General features: G+C 28.9%; 1 long non-coding RNA gene across 1 annotated transcript; it reads right to left on the bottom strand.

The window, feature by feature from the left end:
* Nucleotides 1-24,380: 24,380 nt before the first annotated feature.
* On the bottom strand, nucleotides 24,381-24,807 carry LOC135955241 (uncharacterized). Its single transcript, XR_010576288.1, has 2 exons — nucleotides 24,583-24,807; nucleotides 24,381-24,504 (listed from the first exon to the last, which is right to left on the bottom strand). It is a non-coding gene; the product is annotated as an uncharacterized LOC135955241 (long non-coding RNA).
* Nucleotides 24,808-25,775: the final 968 nt, after the last annotated feature.

Genomic DNA, 25,775 nt, shown 5'->3' with positions numbered 1-25,775 from the left:
TTAAGTTCAAATTATGTATATAAAGTTCGAATAATTACCAAAAATCTATAAATAAGAATAATAATTTAACTAATTTTAAATTGGGGAAATTCAGAATTTACTCTTGCTAATGTTTAAATATTATGAAATATTATCAAAATTATTTCGATTTGACATTAAAAAATCTACTAAGTAGCGGTTACTTATGCATTAAATTCATGTAAGATAAAGTTTTATAAAATATTTTATTAAAATGTTTGAAAAAACCTTGTTAAATATTTTAATGCTTAGTCAAGCTAAATTGTATGCTTAACTAATTTTCAAAAGTCTTTTATGAAAAATGATTTAACAAAATTTGCTACATTAACCTTAATACTGCAAGTCATTGCAGCAGTACATTTATATATTAAATATTTACTCTTATGTTTGTATTTCCGTTACCATTAAACAAATAATTCTTAAAATTTATTTTTCGAAAAGCAAAACCAGTATCAATTATGAGATAAAACCTTAAAATTTTTGATAATAAAGCAACTAACCATTGGGTGTCAAAAATTGTTACAAAACCAACATAAATAGATTTCAAAACTCAATCGGTCATACATAAATACCTTTGGACAGCGAGCCCAGCTGTCAAAGACACGTTCCGAATTGGATTTTATGTTTTTCACATTTGTTTTTAATGTCAAGAAAAAAATAGAAAGTCAACTTTTGAAATTGAAATATACATTTTTTTATTGTGGCATTCATTTGTACTTATTTTTTGATCTATTTACACAACTGATTCGAAAACTTTATGAATGCGAATGTAAATAATATTGAAAGTTCTCTAGGTGGGGTTAATTTGTATGAATAATATTTGTATGTTCTTTTTTTGTGTGGTAAATGATATTATTATTACTATTATTGTTGAATTTCAATTAATTGCAAATTAATTATACTCATACAAAAATTAAAAATAAAACAATAACTGGGTTAAAAATATTGTTGGGTAATTATGATGGAAATAAACAATTACTTGTTGAAAAGTGAATGAACTTTAAATTTATTTAAATAACTTTGAGTATTTTAAGAAGTTTATTTAATGTAATACGAATATAAATTTGGGTCATTTCATGTCAAGTGAACCAACTATTGAAATCGATGTCTTCCGATCGCACAGTGTGGTAGATCGCAAATCTAAATCACGTTGGGTTCACTTCTCACTTATGAATCATATAAAAAATGAGTTCAAATATATAAACGATTATAAAAAACCAACTTTTTTTTCGCAATGTATTTTGGGAGTTTTTACCCATTCTTCAAAAATTTTCTTTCGTGAAAAAGTAGAAGTCATACTGGAAAAGTGAAAAAAAATGTATGGCGGTCGCAAAAATGCGCAAGATGTTTTTGATTTACCTTAAAGTGAACACTTGACAGATTAACCCAAATATAGTTTTACAGCGGAACTATGCGGAATAAACATCTTTAACTCTACTTGAAAAAAGTAAATATTTTATTTTTTCCAATTTCTGATCTTCTCACAAAAAATAGTTTTTTTTTAATAGTTACAATGGAAATAATTAAATGAAAATTGTTGCATATTTCCTTGAAATAGAGCTTAATAATATAAAAAAATTATGACAATAAAATCACCGTAGCCTTTTTAATCATAAACCAAAGTCACACAAAAAATACATTTCTCTTTGAAATCTGAATGTACCTGTTGACAACAACTGACTTTAAAGCTTAGTTTTTCCTAATCGGAGCTAAAAACCAAAAAAACAAAACGAAACTCATTAAATGATCAGAAGGAATGTTGCCAGATATTTATTTTTTTAATTTTGTCCAGCTAGATTTGTGATTTACCACAGTGTGGATCGGGATGAAATTTGCACCAAGGTTAGTTCTAATGGAACACAACTTTTCAACAAGATCGATGGAGAACTCTCTGAGTTAGAGGGGGTCAAAATTTGACATTTTGTCCAAGCAGGTGCTTTTTCTTATCCATGTAACTTATTACCTATTGTTCCTAGCAAAATGTGTCCCAAATAGTTTAGATTGCTATTTCTTCAATCTTTCAAAAAAAAATATTAAAAAAAAATACAAAAATTTTAATAATTTTTTTCCGAAATCAAAAACTTTTTTGGCTTTTTTTCCAAAATGGGCCCTTTTTGATAGATATCCTACTCGCATCCCATTATGCGACCAAATAGGTCTTAAATGAAAAGACCTAAGCTTTATTTTGAGCAAACATTTTTTTTTTAAAAAAAGTCCCATATTGGCAAAAAGTTCGATTTTGCACGAAAAAGTCAAAAATTGTATGTCTTGAGTTACAAAATATTTATTTTGATAGATATACCACTCGCATCCCACTAAGCGACCAAAAATATCTTAAAGGAATGGACCTAAGCTTTCTTTTGAACAAAAAAAAATTTAGAAATGGTCCATTTTTAAAAAAAAAAAGTCAAAAATTGTATGTTTTGAGTTACTCGCATCTACTAAGCGACAAAATAGGTCTTCAAGAAAAATAGTTGAGCTTTATTTTTAGAAAAAATTGCCCTTTTGAAAAAAACGTCAAAAAAGTTTTTGATTTCGGAAAAAAATTTTAAAATTATTATTATTTTTTTTTAATATTTTTTTTTTCGAAAGATTGTGACACATTATGCTAAGAACAATAGGTAATAAATTGTCACTCAGTGCTAAATCCGGAGAATATGGTGGATAAATATTACAAAACTGTAAATGACGGAAATGTTTGCCTTTTTTACATGAATTTGTTGATATTTCATAATAAATTAGAATACAATTGCAGTACGTAATGATTTAGTTAAAATATTTGTAAACAGTGGCCCTATAGATATTGACTAGGGTATTCAATCGATTAACCGTTAATCGGTTAACCGATTAATTTTGGACGGTTAATTGTTCGAATAATTTAAAATTGCCGTTTTTCAAATAACAAATAAACCGATTAATTTGTGTCGATTAACCGAAATTCCTTTTTTTGTATTTATTTTTTCCTTTCAATTCAAATACAAATTTCAAATTAAAATTAGATATTTTTGAACATCCAATAAACATGATTAGTGAGTATGTATAACAACTGACATATTTAATTTACATGTATAGACGAAACTTTTTTTTGAAATGAGTCTTTTAACATAAGTAAACGAAACTATTAAATTAATCAAAATCTAAAAAAACCCAAAAAGGAATATTCTTTATCATGCTTTTGATCTTTGAAACTGTTTTTCTCCAATAAAAGTTTTATTAAATCTAAAGAAAAAAATCGTTTAAATTATATTCTTTTTATAAAAGATTATTTCAGAAGATCTCACTAAAACCCTAAAAAATTCACACATCTCTCATTTGCTGCAACAACCTCATAATTCAAAAAAAGTAGTTTCGAGAAAAACGTATTTGAATGTTTTATGACATTTTACTATTTCTTAAATAAATTTTCAAAAAATCATGCGATTTCAGAAATATAAATAGTAGATGTTAATATCTTTCTAATCCGTATTTAACCCAAATTTTTACTTGTCAAATATACGAGAAAACGTGAATTTTAATTTTGATGTTCACAACAAAAAAACACTCTCACACAAAAAATAATTGACTTTTTTGAAAACTGATAAAACTATATGAAAGACTATAGAACGGCGCATATTTTGTATTACTCAGTTCAAAAAACACGGGTTTTGAGTTATGACATTGTTGCAACAAATAGGCATTATGTTTACAAAAATGATCTCAAATACCTTATTTGCCGTTTTTTATGTTTTTGTACACAAAATTCGTTGTTTTATTTTAAATTAACCTATTATTGACAATAAATCTAAACCTCGATTAATTATTTGCTCGAGTAAACGATTAAACCAGAAACCCGATTAATTGAATACCCTAATATTGACCAATCATTCAAGATTAATCAACAAAATCTAAGACGTAAAAATTATCATTAAATAAATATAATTAAACATGCAATCAATTTCGGGAATATTTTCCCATTTTGAAATTTGTTTCTGACTTTTACATTTTGATCAAAAATTTGTAAAATTTTAATAAAAACGATTCATAAACAAAACATTTATTGCATTTTAAAAAAATTCCAAAAAATCAGCTACCATTTTTGATTCCTATATTTTTGAAAAGTCTTTTATAAATTTCTTAATTCGTTAAAATTGTAAAAATTTTTATAAAGATATAATATGTGAATCATATATTTTCCAAAAGTCTTAATGGCTATTTTGAACTCATAACTCACAGTTGTGTTCTCCTTACCTCTTTTAGTTCAAGAGATATTTGGGTCTATTTATTCATTTTGTTAAATCTTTTATGGTTTTTTAGAAAAAGTTACATACCTCCAAAGTTGGAACATGTAAAAAGGGTTGTATTTTTGAAGATTTTTCCCCAAAAAATTCCTATATATATTTTTTCTAGAAAAACATTTGCTTCGGGAGTATGTATAATTTCTATATGAACCGGAAAGAGAACTTAATGCATAAACGTAAAATATATAAAATGGTTCTTTAAAGCGGACATAGCCTCCAGTCCTATCCGAACATGCCTAATTTGAAAAAAAAATAGGTTTGTGTAAAACCTGTAGCATATTTGTCAGAAAAGAACACAAAGAAGGATAAAAGGCAAAATAAAAACATTATTTATGCCAGAAACGAGAACATCATAAGTCTGACCGAAACATTCCGTTATCATTAAAATGCAGTTAGCGAAATAACCAAAAATTCCGTTACATCTAAAATACCGTTACCATTACCTTTTAACCATTTCAGATCGGTATACAGACTTTCTTACGATTGATAATTTATTTAAGGAGTGAGATCGAAAAATTCTTAACACACGTTTTTCATTACATTTTTTAACCCAAGTATTATTTGAATTTTTTTTTGATCAAGTTACCTTTGAAAAACATGTCAGTTATTATGTGTAATGTCAATTATATTAATTTTTTTGTTAATCTGATTAAAATGAGTGACCAGAAAAAAGTGCGTACTGAAATTATTAAATATTTTCAACAAAACCCAACTTGGTCTTACAAAAAGTTGGCCAAGCATACAAAGGTCTGCCGTCAAACTGTTTCCAATGTTATTAAACAGTACCGGGAGAACTTGTCAGTTGATAGAAAACCTGGTTCAGGTAGAAGGAATGGTCCACATGATGTTTCTAAAGCCAAAAAAATAGAACGCATTTTCAAAAGAGCTCCCAACACATCCGGTAGGAAAGCAGCCCGGTTAGCTCAGTGCTCGGACTATTTGGTACGAAAAGTTAAAGCTAATGCAGGTTTAAAAACATACAAGGCTCAAAAAGTTCCTGACAGGAACGCTACTAAAAATTTAGAGGCCAAAAACAGAGCACGGAAATTGAAGTCAAGTTTTATAAAAAAATATTCTTGCTGCATAATGGATGACGAAACGTATGTTCTGGCAGATTTTTCGCAACTTCCAGGTCAAAAATTTTATGTTGCTGATGCTCGAGGGAATGTTGAAGAAAAGTTTAGGACCCAAAAGCAGACAAAATTTCCCAGAAAGTTCTTGGTATGGCAAGCAATATGCAGTTGCGGCAAAAGAAGCCACTCATTTGTTACAACGGGCTCTATAAATACCGAAATTTACATCAAGGAATGTTTACAAAAAAGGCTGCTTCCATTCATAAGACTTCATAATGTGTCCACTTATTTTTGGCCTGACTTGGCATCCTGTCACTATGGCAAACAAGCCCTTGAGTGGTACAAGAACAATAATGTGGTATTTGTACCAAGAGAGGCAAATCCTCCAAACTGCCCGGAGCTAAGGCCAGTGGAGAGATATTGGGCTCTTGTTAAAAGAGAATTGAAGAGTACAAAAAAGGTGTCCAAAAGTGTGGTAGATTTTAAACGGAGATGGACTACATGTTCGAGCAAAGTGACAGAAAGCACTATAAAAACGTTAATGGAAGGGTTTCCGAAAAAGGTTCAAAATTTCATCACTAGTGATTAAAACTATAAAAATAATTTTTTTTGTAAATTGTAATAATAATTTCAATCAAATAAAAAAAAATTAAAGCTGTAAGTTTAGTGGTTTCTTTTTTATAAACATATATGTATGTTAAGAATTTTTCGATCTCACTCCTTAGTTAAACTTTCAAAAATTCATATAGTTGTGATAAGCTTCTAAAGTACCTAATTTTAATGTAGTGTAAGATCACACTACATAACTGAAAGAAAATCATTGTGGAAACAAACAATACATATACTTATGATTTTATTACTAAAGTAATTCTCCAAACTTTCTTTGTCTAGACAACATCATAAAATTGGAGCAATAATAATTACTTTTAAAATTAAATTTCCAACCAACTTCTCAGGTGTAATTTGGTAGAAAATAAAAGTTTATTATCAGTTGCACCACCAGTGCATATAAATAAATGAATTATTCGACTACTGCTTTGATTTTCTAATTTGTTATCGGCTTAATCGAAAATGTTACTTTAATGCGTTAAACTCCTACTTAATTATAAATTACAAACACTTGTGCTACGATCCCTAGAGGAAAAAATTGTCACAGATAAAACCATAGATCATTTTCCGTAGTTATAGATAAAATGAAAAGACAGAATGGTGGCAAAATCAAATGAACAGCGTACATATAACAAATCGATTAACAACAAAACTGCTGCAACACCTACAGACGCTGCTACATAACATCAGGTTGAGGCTGCTGCTGCTGTTGTCATTGCTGTTGCAGTAATTTGCTGTTAACATAATAATGGGGGCGCGTAATTGTCATTAAACACTAAAGTCACGTATATTTTTCATTTTTATTATTTTTGAATTTGTAAGGAAATTAAAAATAATACAAATAAAAACCACGATCTATTATTCATCATTTATTCATGTTCGTTTTTGTCAACACAAATTCAAGTTGTTTAAAATCAAATTCATTAAACAAAACAATGGTTTACTAACATGCAGTGACTAGACTACTCTAGACCAAACCACAACCATCAAATTCCCCCATAAAACGAAGACAATGCCTTTGAAACATTTACCCTCTGTCCGTCATTAGTTTGTGGTTAAAATATTACATTTTGTTTAAAAATTGTACATATTTGCAATTGTTAAACAAAAAAATGCATAGTGCGTATTTAGTTTTTCAATTGTCTTATAACTTGTGGATACATAAATCTAATTGTTGATTAAATAGTGTATGCGATCGTTTTAAACTGATTAAAATATATAGATAAAGGGTGTTGCAGCTGGAGATTGAATATTTTGAAGCAAATAATATAGAAAATGTGAGATTTGGTTCCTATTAGAGCCAGCTACGAATTCCATTTCGATATCTAGATGTGTTCTAGTAATGACCATGGCAAAAATTTAACTTGCCTTTGAAAGCTATCATTAGTCATCACTGATATTTTTATTGCATACAGTTTAGACGACCGACAGGCATCTAAGAAAAATATTAAAGGCTAGTAAATTGTTTGTATTTGATCCAAAATCAAAGATTTTAATATATTCTTGAAACTCTGGATTAGCCTCGGTCCAATGTGTTGTCCCAATGGGAAAAAATCCTAATATTCTCATTTTTATACCCTACACCACACCACCATAATGGGGAGGGTATATTAGGTTAGTGCTGATGTTTGTAACGTTCAAAAATATTGTCTCAACAACAACCTTATACCAATCTGCTAAGTATCACTATCTGAGTCGATTAAGCGATGTCCGCCCGTCTGTCCGTCCGTCCATGTAAACCTTGTAATCAAACTATAGGTCGCAATTTCAAAGCTAATACGACAAAATTTGGTACAAGCTATTGTCCCAAGGACAAAGCCTATTGAATTTGGTCAGAATAAGTCCATTGATTCTTCTAGCCCCCATACGATTGCCCTATCTGAAAATAGTTAAGCTCTCATAAATATCTTAGTTATATAGTTATATATTCAAACCAAATTCAGCAGAAATAAGTTTTATATAAGCCTAACACGCATCCATACCAAATTTTGTGACGATCGATCCATAATTAGTCATAGCTCCCATATAAGGCCCACTTCCGAAACACACTTTAACTAGCATAAGTCTATTAAAAATTTTGGTATTCAAATTAAATTCAACACTAATTAGTTTCATATAATGAAGTCATGCCACCTAATTTTATGGCGATTGGTACATAATTAGTCATAGCTCTTCACCTTGAATTAGTGATGTTGAATTCTTTATACAATTATTTTATATCTTTTACGAAATGGTGCCAAATGCTACAATTTTCTATAAAATAAATCAATATTTTTAAAAATGGTATCAAAGTTTTTCATAAATATATTTAAATGAGCTTTAGAAAATATATTTCATTAAAACCGGTTAATCGTCTTACAAAAACCGGTTTGTGAAAAAACCGAAACCGGTGGAGTTTACAAAGATGAAAAAACCGGTTGGCCGGTTTTCGGTTTCGGTTTTGGATACTCTAATATGTACTCAAATTAATTTTTAATAATTTCATTATGAGTAATTGATTCTGAAAAAGTTTTTATGTAAACTTATCGTCCTCTACTATTTAGAATCATTTGGGGTATTCACACGGTCTAATATTTGGTCATATTGTCATAATGTTCGAATACGAGTATATTATGATAGTTTAAACTAATTTTTGTTGTGTTTCAAACAAAAAAGTTCTAAACTAATAAGACTATTTGAACTATGTTTATTGTTTTGTCATAAAATAATACTTTTTTTTGTTTAAAACACAACAACAACTAATAATAATAGACCGTGTGAATACACCAATTGTAATCCTTAAACATATTTATCGAAAGAGCTTGTAGTTATATCATCAGTACAGGTTTCAAAACACATTTAGTCCCAAATTTTAAAAATTTTCGGTCGGTATTCAAAAATTCAAAAACTTTTTTTTTCATATGTAATCGGTATGTATTTATAAATAAAAACAAGCAAGAAAGTATGGCCCGGTCAAGCCTGATAATATCCTACACTAAGTAAATGAGCAAAATCATTTTTCTTTTAAAATTTCAATAATTTATTTTCGTGAATGATTTTCGGAAGAGTGCATTATATGGGAGCTATGACTAATTATGGACTGATTTCAGATAGATTTTATAATAATTTAAATTTGTATATGTATTAATACACAGTATTGTCGTCTGTAAATAACTTAAGTACTATTTGAAGCATATTTTACTATAAACATGTACCACTACACCTCTTTATGTTTACACCCTTTATTTAAATTTAATTCAAATGGCGAATCCATTGCATTTCAAATGAAATTCAGTTAAATAACCAACTTTATGATTTAAATAGTTGAACTATTTTGTAAAAAACAAAAGTGAAACTGTTTTTTGCTCATTTGTGGAATATTTTAATCGTGTATTCATTTCAATTCGTTGAGGTATCTGTTTATTTTTTTTTTTGGTTAATCAAAAATGATTGATTTATAAAGAGATAAAACGCGGATATAATGACATGATTAAAACTATAACATATTTTTGGCGGCTAAAAATTATTAAGAAATTAAAAAATTTCTTTGATACAATGTAATAGAATTTCTGAAAAATTTCTTTTACTTTCTAAAAACGGAATTATTTGAAAATTTCAATATATCAAAATATTTTAGCCGAATAATTCATAAAATAGAGTTTAACTTTTACCTTTTATCAGCGGCGACCTTCACTTACCGCCCCAAAGTAACAAATAATATAATTTAGCGATGTAGTGTTTTAGTTTTGAAAAGAAATCAATTCAATTTTTGTTTAACAATTTCATATTTAACTAATCAATTTTATATTGTTTGATCTGGTTAAAAATATTAAACAATTTATTACTAACTTTAAATTTAAACAAAAAGCAACCATTTAACAACTATAACGAATTTGCTTTAGAGACCGCAAAACAGCCAATAATAAAGGGAAATATTTATGAATACATTTTATTTTTTTACATGGCCAAAGAAACAAAACAATATTTTTTTTTCATTATTTTCTTAGCTATTTATTATTTAACGGCTATTTGGTTAATGTTTCTTTTTTGTACTTTTTTTATTTATTTGATTAAAAGCGTAGTTAAGTGTGGCTTTTGACTTAAACATTCATTCAATATTTTAATGTGTGTAGAAACGAGATTATTTTAGTGGGTAAATTATTTGAAAAAAAAAATGGTTCATGATTTTTTTCTGGGGGGTTTGAATGCCTTCCAGCATTACATGCACATTGTACAAGTATTTGTTTATTTTAATTTATATTTTGTGGTTAAAATGTTATTTTTTTAAAAAGAGGTTTGTCAGAAATAAGTACAATATATACAAATTTTAGAGTAAACCTTTTTAAAAAACTAATTCTGAAGCCACTAAAATAAAAAAATTATCATGCACCTCTCCTACTTTGTTGATATATGCTTAAAAAATCGTGCGTTTACGAGTTCAGTTGCAAATATACTTAAATTATTTTATTAATGATAAAAATCTACGCCTTCTATTAACAATTATCATAAAAATAATAATACATTTTTATAGCAAAACATTGAATTGGTATTTATGAATCTTGTATTGTTCGTAATAAAAGCAACATAATAATTTTAAATAAAGTAAGTACACATGTTGCTAAATTATTTGTGGCCACATACTTGCCTGTGGTAAAAAAATACAGAAATATGCTTTAAAAACCTGAGTAATATAAACCTTTTTTGTTGATTGTGTTAAATAAATAATATGAAATCGTGATAATTTTTATTTAGGTCAAAGCAAATTTATACTGAAATATAAATAACTATTATTGTTTTAAATAATTGCACATCAATTGTTTCATATTTCATAATTATTATAGATAAATAATTAATAAAAGTTTTTTTGCTTTTGCTCCAAATAAGTTTTATATATACAGAATTCATGTCACAAAATTTTATTATGATCGGTCCATAATTAGTCATAGTTCCCATATAAGACCCGATTCGAAAATCACTTTTACGTGCATAAATCTCTTAAAAATGTTGGTATACACATAAAATTCAATATAAATAACTTTCATATAGACATAAATCACACGACCTAATTTCATGGTGATCGGTCCATAATTGGTCATAGCTCCCATATAAGGCCCATTTCGAAAATCATTTTATATTTGTGTATGTGTTTTCGAACAATAATTTTACAATAGTTTAAACAATTTGCAGATTTTTTAAAGAAAATTAAAGTTTAGATTTGAGATGCTCTACTCTGAAATCCCACAGCGCCACTTCCAGGGGGTTTTTGGAATAAATTTGCTACATATAAGTATGTGATATTTAATGTCAGTCGGATCAGCCAGTTAGAAATAGCAGATTTATTTTCAAACTATTTTGATTATTTTACAATGATTTCTACTCTATTGATGGTTCACAATAAGTAGAATATATCTGAATGGTTAGGGGCTGAAGATTATACAGGACTAGCTGAACCCGATCCGCGTTGCTGGCCTTTGGAAGACATCAATGTATTGCATCTCTATTTTAATATACAGTGTCGGGAAAAAAATAATGCACGGACTCCCCCGACCTGACTACGCACCCTTCGAACTGGAGCCGCTTGAATTCAAATGATAAGTCATTGGAAATCATCGATATGCGTGTAATCAGTACGTCTTCGCCTTTGAATCTGCCACCGATGATTGTTGCCTCAATTAAATTTGGTGAAAATTGTTGGCTGATCAATCTTGTTCCGTTGCATAATTTGGGCGCGTTTAAGTTGCGGAGAAGTATTATCGGTTATCCAACCAATCCAATGTTAATAAATGTGGTTGCATTCCAGCTGGTTCCAATGAATTCAAAAATTCGGTAGGTCAACTGACGGCTTTGTTCATTACTGTATCAATCGATTTGTATTTCATTGTTTCGCCAGGCAGTTTCAATTGAATTGGCTCATTGAGCTTATTGACATCAAGATTTCCAAATTTTAGTAGTTGGTTGTAGGACTTGGGAACACCTTGTCGACAACGGCTTGAAAATTCATTTGCATTGGGCAGCAGTTCGGCGGGAACGAAATCTCATTTGTGGCGAGATCAATTGGAATTTTTCCATTTCCGATGTCCAACACTTGCTTTGAGAATGTTTCAGCAGAAGGGTCTTGCAATGAACCAAGCCACTGTGGTTCCAAATCAAAATCTAGGTGGTCAAAATTAAGAAAATCGGTATCTTCAGAATTCAATTGGACATTTCGTTTTCTCTACAGAAGCGCCAGAAGTTCAACAAATTTTGAATCATATTTTCGATAATTTTTTTAATATTTTACTGCTTTACTAAATTAGATATATCTCTATGTTTTTACCATATTGAAATTCATACTTCAAAACATAGATAAACATTGATATAGGCTTTTATTAAATGTATATCTTATATTTATGGGCCTCTCCATTTTCCTGTTATAGTCCTTTAAACTTGGTTCTCAAATATACTTATATTTTTTTTTTTCTAAGAATGTTATATAGCTTGCCAAAAAAAAGACCGTCGAAGCCCGCCCAATGACTATATACATCATTTAAAGAAACTTCTGGGAAAGTCTTTGTAAAAAAATTGTAGCCGCCAGCACCGCCGAAATACTTTTTTTTAATTTTTACGGAATGGAATTTTTAGAAATATTTCTTTATTTATTATTGATTTTTATATATCTAGACCCTACTGTAACTTGAAATATAGTAAATACAGATCTTTTTAAAAATTTAGTTTCAGAAAGACATGAAAACGTATTTTTTTAATTTTTTATTAATGTTTTTTATATATATATCTAGACCCTACAGTAACTTGAAAAAAAGTTTATATTGATCTTTTAAAGATTTGTTTTTGGAATCGGAAATACCAATTCTATATAAAAATATCGCTAAATAATTTTGTCCACCTAGATTTTGATTTGGAACCACAGAGCAAGCAGGAGCAATGATCATTTTAGTTTAATCAACCACAAACTGCGAAACGTTTTGCTTGTCTGCAGATACACCCAGAGTCTGTGACGGGAATCGAACCCGCATCCCTCAGATTAATAGTCCAGCACACTATTGACTTTAAAGGTGGGCATGAAGCTGATGTTGTTTACGATATTAATTGCCCCAAGGACGTTATTTGAAAGCAGGAGTTGTACTTTGGGATATTTTGAAGAAAGTACTTGGAAATCGGAGTGGCGCCGGAAATGTAACTTAGAAGCGTTTTAGGCAGTTCCATAATTGGTGGCAGACCAACTTTACCGTTTGAACAGCATATTAACGGGGATTAATTAGGGAACTTTAAAAGGTTGCAATGTAAGCTAAGTTTGTTCATTGCGCTATTCAGTATGTCCTTGTGATTCCTGTAGACATCATCCTTATTGTAATGAAATGCAACTATCTTTAAATCGATTTTTTTTCTTGATCTAGATCTAGTGTACAAATTTCATTCTGCCACGCACCTCCGCCCAGATACCGAAAATCAAAAATCTGTTACCCGCTAGGCTATTCTTAAGATTTCCTGAAAATTTTATCAAAATCGGTCCAGCCGTTTCTGAGTTCAAACGGAACGTGCATAGATAGATAGAAGATAGATAAAACTAATGATTGAGTTTATAATTCCTTTAAGAAAATGTTATTCATTCTATGAATACTAGGGATGCCAATCCCGAAATCCCGATCCCGAAAATCCCGGGATTTTTCGGGATCGGGATTTCCCGAATCCCGGGATTTGTGAAAAAGAATCCCGGGATTTTTCGGGATTAACAAATCCCGAAATATTATGAGATTTTTGAAATTTTAGGAAGATTTTTGAAGCACCCAAAATACTTAGAAAGCTAAATTTCAGCATATTTTTTATAATACTAATCTCGCTTCAAATCCAAACGCAGCCAGATTTTTTCATTTGAATCGGAGAGCAGCACGTCTCCCTTGCATTAACAGGCTTTTACACAATTTACACTTTTACGAAATTTATGTTCAAGTTATTTTCTAAAGGGGACTAGGGGCAAATGTTGCCCGATTTCCGCAGTACTTTACAGTATAATTTCAGAGTACTTACAACTTATTTTGTGCAAAATTTTATAAGGATTGTCGCATAATCAAGATATTTATGACTGCTCAAATAGTACTCCGGGGGACAATTGTATGGAGCTAGGGGAAATCATGGACCATTTTATTTTAATTTAACGCATTAGTTTTTGATTTGTTATGTTTTTACTTAAATATATTAATGAAATAATAGTTTTTATTGTTGAATTTGATGTTTTTGACGTTTACCTAAAATCCCGAAGTCCCGAAAAATCCCGAAATCCCGAAAAATCCCGGGATCCCGAAAAATCCCGGGGTCCCGAAAAATCCCGGGATCCCGGGATTTACATTTCTAAAATCCCGAATCCCGGGATTTGTAAAACCCAGTCCCGTTTGGCATCCCTACATAATACCTTCATAGATCACTATATAAAGTTTTTTTTAGCAACAATTTTTTTCCATGAAAAGGGTCGCACAACAGGCCTGATAATGGCCTGGCCAGAAATATGAATGATCACAGATCAGCTCCTTTTCTTGATTAAACGCTTATTGGCCAAGTTATTAACGAATTTAGATATCTTCAGTTTTTATATAAAAAATCGATTTTTGTTCTGAAATATGAGTGATCTCAGATCGAGCTCCTTTTCTTCCAAATGATACATTAAAATAATTTTTTTTAAATATTTTTAGGTAAACAAAATTTAATTTTTTTTTAATTGTTTTTCAAATTTTTTTTTTTAAATTGTTTTTTAATTTTTTTTAAAAAAGTTTTTTCCAATTTTTTTTCAAATTTTTTTTTTTAGTTTTTAATTTTTTTTTTTTGGAAAAAAATTTATGAAAAAAAAAATCGGGTTAAAAAATATTTTTCCCGATTTTGACCCATTGTAGGTCCAACTTACTATATATAGCCTTATCTACATCGTTGCAATGGACTTTGAAATATCTATCATTAGATATCCATATTGTCTATATTAATGACTTAGTAATCCAGATATAGATCAAAAATAGGTCAAAAATCGAGGTCCCGGTTTTTTGTTCATATGTATCTCCGTTATTTATGGACCGATTTTGCTGATTTTAAATAGCAAACTTCTCGATAGCATGTCTGACATCTGGGGTCTTCAGAAAATTGATTTCAACCGATAGACGGACAGACAGACAGACGGACATGGCTTAATTGACTCCGCAATCTATAAGGATCCAGAATATATATACTTTATAGGGTCGGAAATGAAAAATGTAGAAATTACAAACGGAATGACAAACCCTTCTTACGAAGGTGAAGGGTATAAAAATCAAGAATTTAAAAAGCATGTTATTTTATGAAAATATAGTTGAAAACGATCAAAATTGCATCATTGACTTGACATTCCGATATATTCTTGTGATGGTTTTTTTCCTTTGAAATTTCAAAAATAATTATTATTTTGGTCCCAGCTTATTTTTATACCAATACGAACGGGTTAATTATTGAATTAAAACCCAAATTTATTTACAGAAAAATGGACTCTAGTATGAATTTAAGTTAATATCATCACATAAAACTTTTAAAAATATTACAAGAAACATCTATTTTTAAAATATTACTTTCATATTATTCTTATTTCATATCACTGAAATGGAAATAATAATTTTGTCCATTGAACTAATAGGCGTACCCATTTTTAACAAATAGTTTTAGACATTTTATTATATTTGTATTTTTGTTATAAATATTGAATAATTTTTTGTCTCCATTCAAATGAGGCCATAATGTGTATAAATTTGATACAAATTCTATATTTCAATATCCATCGTTGTTAGAAGTAGTTGATTTTAATTTCCAACACTTTCCTCTAAATATTATTACTTTTACACATAATGGTAACTCTTTACTTCCTTGGGCTAGTCAAAGTCAATTCGCCTTTAATTGTAAAATTTCGTTTCCACTTTTCTTCAGTCTAATAAGAAATAGTCGCCGGGATCGGTCGTGAAAATTCATTCGTCTTAAATAATTCGTGAAAAAGTTTTTAATATGTAATTAAATGAATTAGAAAACAAGTGAAAAATATAATTGAATGTTTTGTTAGTTAAGTAAAAGTGTTAACTTGTTAAATTAATTGTTATTTGTGTGCTAAAACCGGAAAATACAAATTTGCTAAAATCTTTACTTCGTATCCGCCATGATTGTTGAGTTTATTTGTCAATTCGTCACTTCGTTTTTTTTGTATTAGTAGTAGTTTTTTAGTTCGTCTCCTCGTCCAAATTAAAAAAGGTAAAATATGAAAGCTTATAAGATATAAGAATTATCGAAAAGACCGTAAACGTGAAAGGTTTGTGGCTTTAATAACTAGTTAGATTTCGGATTAAATAAAAAGTTTGCAAGACCAGCTAAGAAAGTTTCTCATTTTACATAGTCATATTAGTATAAAGGTTTTTGTTTATACAAATCACCATTTTACCTTCTCCACATTATTAAATTAATTTGAAAAAAATCATATGGTTACATTTTATTTCCACCAAAAGCTTCTTTTTTATTTCCAATTAGAAACTTTCGACAGAAATTAGCAAGAAATTAGCATATGTGGAGTTTGACATTCACAAATAATTCTCAAAATTTTGAGAATGTCAAACTCCATACATAAAAAATAAATAAGTGAATTCGCTCGAAGTTGTAAATTCACCTTGCAATTAAATAAAGAAAAGAGGAAAAGGAATTTGAATTTACAAAAAATGGCGAATTGGAATTAACTAATACAATTAAGACAGAGATCCCAGTATGCAAAATGATTCGAAGTTATTTCGAAAATGAATCATTTTTTCGTAAAATTTTATCGATATCGACTTCGATATAATGTCGATAATGTGCGTGTTTTCCTGAGTAGAGTGCAGAGCGATAAAGAGTCGAAAATTATTTATTATTCTGATTCTAATTTTTATCGATATACTATACCTTTTTCGGTATTAAAAATGTTCTAAATTGATTCGATTTCGATTAAATATATGAACAATTTCGTATACTTTATACCATCGAGCAATTTCTTCTTGAAATAATGCATATTCAATACCTTTATTATTATCCAATAATGTTGCGTTAGATGTGTTTTCATTTTCAAATGCAATAAATTCTGCACATATTTCTGATGTTTGCTGATTATGAGATTCGAATTGTCAAAAACAACATCAATAATTTACTGCGCTTTTTTTTTAAGACGTCTTTGATAAATTTTTCGTGTTAAACTATATTTTTATGAATATGTTATTGATAGGATAAGAAATAAAATTTTATTTTCTCACAAATTAACAAAAGAATAATATGTATGTATATGAATTTGTCAATTTGTGCAAAAATAAAAATTGACAAAAAAATCGAACATTATTCGCCATTTCTATAAAATATTAAAATACGATATTATAAAAAATGTAGATTGGATAGAGCATCATAATAAATTCATATTTTCGATTTTAATTCGAAATAAGTTCGATAAAAAGAACTGACTCGAAATGTTGCATACTGGGATGCTTATGTAGAAACAATTTTAGAATTTAGGGGAAAAGTGTTAATCCTGTTAATGAAACTACGAAAAAACATGTCATTATTTTACAACAGGTCTTCAGATTTGCTTGTAGAAACTACACTATGGATACATTTGTGTAATTAATTTATTAGTTTTTTCTTTTTAAAAAAATTTGATTTCCGTGTATTTTTAAGAACATTTCAATATTCATTCAAAATATTTTTTGTTTTTACAATATTATTTTTTTAAACTATGTAGTTGATTTTAATTTTCAACACCTTCCTCTAAATATTATTACTTTTACACATAATGGTAACTCTTTACTTCCTTGGGCTAGTCAAAGTCAATTCGCCTTTAATTGTAAAATTTCGTTTCCACTTTTCTTCAGTCTAATAAGAAATAGTCGCCGGGATCGGTCGTGAAAATTCATTCGTCTTAAATAATTCGTGAAAAAGTTTTTAATATGTAATTAAATGAATTAGAAAACAAGTGAAAAATATAATTGAATGTTTTGTTAGTTAAGTAAAAGTGTTAACTTGTTAAATTAATTGTTATTTGTGTGCTAAAACCGGAAAATACAAATTTGCTAAAATCTTTACTTCGTATCCGCCATGATTGTTGAGTTTATTTGTCAATTCGTCATTTCGTTTTTTTGTAGTTGTGTTCGTCTCCTCGTCCAAATTAAAGAAGGTAAAATCTGAAAGCTTAGAAGATATAAGAATTATCGAAAAGACCGCAAACGTGAAAGGTTTGTGGCTTTAATAACTAGTTAGATTTCGGTTTAAATAAAAAGTTTGCAAGACCAGCTAAGAAAGTTTCTCATTTTACATAGTCATATTAGTATAAAGGTTTTGTTTATACAAATAACCATTTTACCTTCTCCACATTATTAAATTCATTTGAAAAAAATCATATGGTTACATTTTATTTCCACCAAAAGCTTCTTTTTTTATTTCCAATTAGAAACTTTCGACAGAAATTAGCAAGAAATTAGCATATGTGGAGTTTGACATTCACAAATAATTCTCAAAATTTTGAGAATGTCAAACTCCATACATAAAAAATAAATAAGTGAATTCGCTCGAAGTTGTAAATTCACCTTGCAATTAAATAAAGAAAAGAGGAAAAGGAATTTGAATTTACAAAAAATGGCGAATTGGAATTAACTAATACAATTGAGACAGAGATGCTATTGTAGAAACAATTTTAGAATTTAGGGGAATAGTGTTAATCCTGTTAATGAAACTACGTAAAAACATGTCATTATTTTACAACAGGTCTTCAGATTTGCTTGTAGAAACTACACTATGGATACATTTGTGTAATTAATTTATTATTTTTTTCTTTTTAAACAAATTTGATTTCCGTGTATTTTTAAGAACATTTCAATATTCATTCAAAATATTTTTTGTTTTTACAATATTATTTTTTAAAACTATGTAGTTGATTTTAATTTTCAACACTTTCCTCTAAATATTATTACTTTTACACATGATGGCAACTCTTTACTTCCTTGGGCTAGTCAAAGTCAATTCGCCTTTAAATTGTAAAATTTCGTGTCCACTTTTCTTCAGTCTAATAAGAAACAGTCGCCGGGATCGGTCGTGAAAATTCATTCGTCTTAAATAATTCGCGAAAAAGTTTTTAATATGTAGTTAAATGAATTAGAAAACAAGTGAAAAATATAATTGAATGTTTTGTTAGTTAAGTAAAAGTGTTAACTTGTTAAATTAATTGTTATTTGTGTGCTAAAACCGGAAAATATAAATTTGCTAAAATCTTTACTTCGTATCCGCCATGATTGTTGAGTTTATTTGTCTATTCGTCACTTCGTTTTTGTAGTTGTGTTCGTCTCCTTGTCCAAATTAAAGACGGTAAAATGGAAAAGCTTAGAATATGTAAGAATTATCGATAAAGGCGCCAAGGTAAAAGGTTTTTGGCTTTGATAACTTAGTTTGATTTTGGTTTAAATATAATGTTAGCAATATAAGTATTGAGGGTTTTATAATCCAATAAGAAGTTTTAATTAACTTTTCAATCACAAGCAAGCTTTTTAGAGTTGTGGATACTAGGGATGCCAATCCCGAAATCCCGATCCCGAAAATCCCGGGATTTTTCGGGATCGGGATTTCCCGAATCCCGGGATTTGTGAAAAAGAATCCCGGGATTTTTCGGGATTAACAAATCCCGAAATATTATGAGATTTTTGATATTTTAGGAAGATTTTTGAAGCACCCAAAATACTTAGAAAGCTAAATTTCAGCATATTTATAATACTAATCTCGCTTCAAATCCAAACGCAGCCAGATTTTTTCATTTGAATCAGGGAGCAGCACGTCTCCCTTGCATTGACAGGCTTTTACACAATTTACAGTTTTACGAAATTTATGTTCAAGTTATTTTCTGAAGCGGACTAGGGGCAAATGCAGCCCGATTTCCGCAGTATTCTACAGTATAATTTCAGAGTACTTACAACTTATTTTGTGCAAAATTTTATAAGGATTGCCGCATAATCAAGATATTTATGACTGCTCAAACAGTACTCCGGGGGACAATTGTATGGAGCTAGCGGAAATCATGGACCATTTATTTTAATTTAATGCATTAGTTTTTGATTTGTTATATTTTTACTTAAATATATTAATGAAATTAATTGTTTTTATTGTTGAATTTGATGTTTTTGACGTTTAAGTAAAATCCCGAAGTCCCGAAAAATCCCGAAATCCCGAAAAATCCCGGGATCCTGAAAAATCCCGGGGTCCCGAAAAATCCCTGGATCCCGGGATTTACATTTCTAAAACCCATTTGTAAAACCCAGTCCCGTTTGGCATCCCTAATGAATACATTTTAGTACCGGCTTGTATTTTAACACTTCCTTTCGTATTAGTAGTTTTCCATAATAAAAAGCTTCAGACACTTTTGTGAAGGTTGTATACATTAGATTCGGCACAACCGGATATACAAGCCTGCAACATTTTTTATTATTTACTTTTTATATTTTTGGTAATTATGAATAATGTTGTTTTGGTATAACAAATTGATAGCAGTGGTCAAATAGTAATATTTATTCTCAATTAAAAGATAATTTTTCTAAATTAAAAAAAAAAAAAAAAATATTTTTGCAGAAATTGAATGACTACATGGCCCCAAAAAAGTGACTTACATGTTTTAGCCATTTTACTTATAGTACATTAATTTTGACTACAACACAAATTACAGATTGAAAATGAAACAACAACAAAAAGAAACCCAAATTGTATCCACATGTTAAATGATACCAATGGTCATTTGAGGTAAAAAAAATAATTTTGTGAAACAAGTATCTATATACTTTTTTCAATATACTTCCAAAAGTATGTAAGTACTTGTACGTACATATAGATGACTATTTTTTTTAAGTATCTGACTGTGGTTGGTGCGTATTCCAAAAAAAAAATAAACGTTTATTTTTTTCTCAAAAAACTAATGTACGTGATTAATGTGAATGCGTTTGCAAATAAACCTTTTTGTGACTGTTGTCTCCTTTGAGTTTTTTTTTGTTCGTCTCTTTAATTTTTTACCAGATGTCTCCGCATTGATAGTCTGTCTGTCTATCCGAATTGGACATATACAAATATTCGCATTTTGTATGCCACCATTAACAAACATTTGTTGTTGGAGTATTTAAAGATTTATGAGTGCATATTTTACTTTACTTGACTTTTAAGACAAAACAAACGCAAATAGTGAAAAAATAAATTACAAACAAAGAAAATAATGAACTAACTAGTTTAAATACCAAAGTTGTTTGAAAATTATTAAAAATGTTTGAAAGCTTTTTGTTTAGTAAATTAAAGTCCCTGATCTATCAGGGACATATGATATAATGTCATAATTTGTCACTTGCGACTTAAAAATGCCCTACGTGTAGGAGAGATCTTAAATCACTTAATAATCCTTAAAATAAATTAAAATATGGAGTAAGTATTTTTTAAGTTACTTCCAAAACTATTTAATCAGAATTATCAAGAAAAATTACAATTACAGATGAAGGTTCTATAGTTGAAACAAAGACTTTTCGCATTTTCTACAGATTTTCGAACTTTCGATTTCTTTAAATTTTTGAATAGTCGAGTTTCGATTTTAGCTATTTATAAAAAGTCGACTATTTTCGACTCTTCATTATATTTTAATAATAACGTAATCGATTGTTCGATTTAGACTTTTCGACTTTTTTGGCTAGATCATCTCAAAACTTCATGAGGACCATATATCCTTGGTCCTCATGAAGTTTTTTTGGTTATGCGCCCAATAAAAAAAAATATTCTAAAAAGATGCTAAATGAGAATTATATTGATTCTTTAAACGACTGCTTAAAATATTTCGTATGTACATTTAAGTGATCATGCAGATGTCTAAGAAATAAGTCATTATTAGACTATTTCTGTGTAATGCAGACAGTATATAGCAATCACTAAAGAGTATATATTTTAAACAATTGCCAAAAATTACCAAATTTTTGCTGAGTCATACAACAAACTGCAAAATCATTTGAAATTCTTTATTTTGCCAACCAATTTAAATAAGTATTCAACAGACCCTCATTGTTTAATAACGAACAATGCGAAAATCATATCAAAATGATTACAAAATAGTTTTACTTTCATTTACAAAAAAATAAAATTAAAAAAAGCTGATCAATTCAACAAAAAAAACCCACATTTTGTTAAAATAATGAAAGAAACGTGTAGCCAATTCTATTCAAGCACTTTCAAATAAAACAAAACCAAAAAAAATATATATAACATGATTTATTTGAAAATATTTGTATGGTTTGTTTGAAATTATACAAACACAACAAATACAAATCTTTCCCGATTAACGCACTTGAAATAGTCTTCAGCTCTATTTCATAACGAACTCTCTTTTTAAACTTTTTTTTCCATGTAAACGTTTCTCTTTTCATATTCCATCTTCATGATCATCCATGATGATGCTGCATTAAACAAAATATTGTGTATTTTGCTGGAGGAGAAACCAATTTTTTTGATTTATTTCTGTTTTTAATATTGTTTTAAGCCAAATATGTAACAAATTTTAAAAAATGGTCAATTGTTTTTATTAGAGTAAGTACCTCATGTGAAGTGATATTTTCATTTCGTTTATAGTTTTTTATCACTCTGGGTTTTAGTTATTTATTTCGGTCGGTGCGTTTGGTGGCCCCATTAAAACCGCACAGTGGTTCGGTTCACAACACAGAATGGTAATAAAAATATAAAAAAAAACAAGGGAGTATCCGAGTTAAAGTTTTGACGACGGACCCCAAAGACCCCCATCGGCGCTGTGGGGTCTCAAAGTGGGCACCTCAGACATTCAACATTCGCACTTCAGTCACGCAATACTTTCAAACGTGTTGCATACCTGAGGTACTGCTCCGCTTCTGAAGGGTCTGTTGTTCCAAATTTAAAATCGTATACCCCTGCTACGCCTATGTAAAATTTAGTATTGATCGGATCAGCCAGTTAGAAATGGCAAATATTTATCTTAAAATGGATTGGCTATTTTTCATTGTTTTTGAGTGAATTCATAACTTTACTCGATCTTTCTAAGGGTTTGCTGACAGCCTAGTTAAACAACTTTCATAATAAGTCTTAGCTTAATACTGTAAAGCGAATATAAATTAAATGAACTTCACATAACGTTGCCTCATGTTTTTAGCGATGAACCCCACTGTGCATTTTATTGAAATAAACTGATGTTAAAGGAATGAATTGCTTTAAATTAAAGACATCTTTAAAATTACTGAGAAACTCAATAGCCACCGTTCAATAGTATACAAAATTTGTTTGTATTCTTATTTTTAATAATTTTTGTGTATTGGTCTAACTTTTAAGACTTAAACAATTTAAGGCCATTATTACAACTTGCCGTTATAGTTAAAGGTAACTTTAAGCAATAGAAAAAGGTACCTTAAAGGTAACTTTAACTATAACGGCAAGTTGTAATAATGGCCCTTAGACTCCAAATTTAAAAGAGAAATCATTGGTTACGTGAAATAAAAAAAATTGAATTGGATTTTGCTACTTTGACCTAAGACTGGAAATTTCAAATAAAATGTGCAACCTCTAAATGATATCCAATTTTGCTAAAATTTACAGAATTTAATTTTTAGATAACGAAAAACAATTTTAGGCCTTGGGAGCATTGAAAATCCAAAAAATTATAACTTAGGGTCACCCTAGTGTACAATATTCAAACTGTTGTGTTAAAAATCACATGGAATTTATGGATGAGACGTGGATCGACAATTACATACCTTAATTCAATAAACAGTGTAGTGAAGATCAACTGGAAAACAATACAAAGGTAAACAAGAAAGAGAGCTATATTCGGCTATGACGAATCTAATATACCCTTCAACACATTATTCTTTAAGATAAAGATTGAACATATTTTTTTTAAAAGTATTTTTTAGCTGAAAAAATTGTACGGTAAACAAATTGTATAGTAAAAATAATTTTATCGTAAAGAAAAATCTGTTTGGTGAAACAAAAAACTCTCACAAATATCAATTAAAGATATCATTATTTCGAACAACTGAACACAACTTAAATTAAATATTCGAATATGCATGTTACATATAAAATATATTTTTGGATTGTAACAAGTACATTAAAGCTTTTTTTAAGTAAAATACTATAAATCACTTTATATACCAGTTGAAATATTGTTGGGGAGGAAACTGTTAATATTGTAATATCCGGCTTCAAAAAAGTATGTATAGTATGTACTTGTAAGATGCTGTTTTTTTTATAAACCAAGGTTAATTTAAACCTTCAATCATTAATGGCGAATTTTTAATTGATTTCTGTATTTTTTTCTAACATTAAGAGAATATACATATATTGATTAGTAACACACGTACATACTTATATAATTAAATAAAAAATGAAATTTTGTAACAAATAAATAAAAAATTTAAATTTATTCCATGCATTTTAAGAGTTATATATCGTATAAAAAATGTCGCCTTTTTAATACATTTATTTCGTTGTTATTAATTAACATGGTATCAATACTGCAAAAAAACATAAAATTAAACATTATTTAAATTTGTTGGTTTAATTTGGTTTCTAATAAAAGACTATGTACTTACACGGCTCTCCACTGCGATAACGCAGACAATTTAATTTCTCCACCAAACACTCGCTGTCATATGTTTCACATTTACCCTCCTCGCCAGCTTGAGCTTTAACGTTTGGTGCACCTCCTGCACATAAACCCGAACTATCATTATTTTTACAATAACCCGGTGGTTCTGCGTTGCAAGTAATTACAAACAAAGCGATGAGAACAAAAATTGTTGTTAAACTTTTAAATTTCATTTTGCAAATGTTAGAGAGATGTTCTAAGCGGAGGGTTTTTATAAAGAATTTTTTTCTATATTCTTGTTATACCCTACATCAACACAGGTACATTATAATGCACTTGTGATTGTTTGTAACACTAAAACATATTGTTACTTTTTTACCTTTTAAAAACGGTGGTACTAATTAATTTGTTCAACTAAGAAAAAACGAAATAAAAAATGTACGATTTTTTTAAAAAAATTCCAACAATCTTTTGTAATTTTTGATTTTTTTTTCAAAAAATGTAATAATACTAATCTTTTCACAGCCTTTTTAACAACACTATATACTAAGAAAAAACGAAATAAAAAATGTACGATTTTAAACGATTTTTTTTTTAAAATTCCAACAATCTTTTGTAATTTTTGAATTTTTTTAAAAAAATGTATTTTTTTGCGCGATAATAAAATATTTTAGTCTAAATTTTTAATAAAAATGTTATTACTGCCGAATTTTGAAAACACTAAAGAATTCAAAAACCAAAAATTTTTACTCATTTTTATAAAAATGAATTTTTGAGAATTATTTTCTTGAAGCAATTCAATTAATTTTTTCTTAAATTTGACTGACTTTAGCAACCTCTGGTGAAGTCTAAGAGAGTCAAATAAAACCAATTCCTACAAATTTATTTGAGCTGTGTTGTTAGCTATCGATCAACATATATTTTATCATATTTTGAAACCAAAACTTTTTTTGGATTTTTGTCTATGAGACAAAGCACCGTGCGGCACCTATGATAAACTAAACTGACTGCTACCCGCTGCCACTATTTATACACTGAGCCATCTTCCAGCAGTTTCATGAATTATCTTAACGCTCAAAATTAGAATGTTCTATTTCTAGCGCTTTTAGCAGCTTCAATGTTAATGTTAGCAGATTTAACGTTTAATGTTGCTATACTTGCAAACAATGTTAATTGAAATGTTTATAAACATGCTGA

This window comes from Calliphora vicina, chromosome 1 (assembly GCF_958450345.1).
Source record: "Calliphora vicina chromosome 1, idCalVici1.1, whole genome shotgun sequence".
Classification (NCBI taxonomy): domain Eukaryota; kingdom Metazoa; phylum Arthropoda; class Insecta; order Diptera; family Calliphoridae; genus Calliphora; species Calliphora vicina.
Note: the sequence above shows the minus strand (reverse complement) of the source record. Positions and strands in the feature narration are given on the sequence as shown.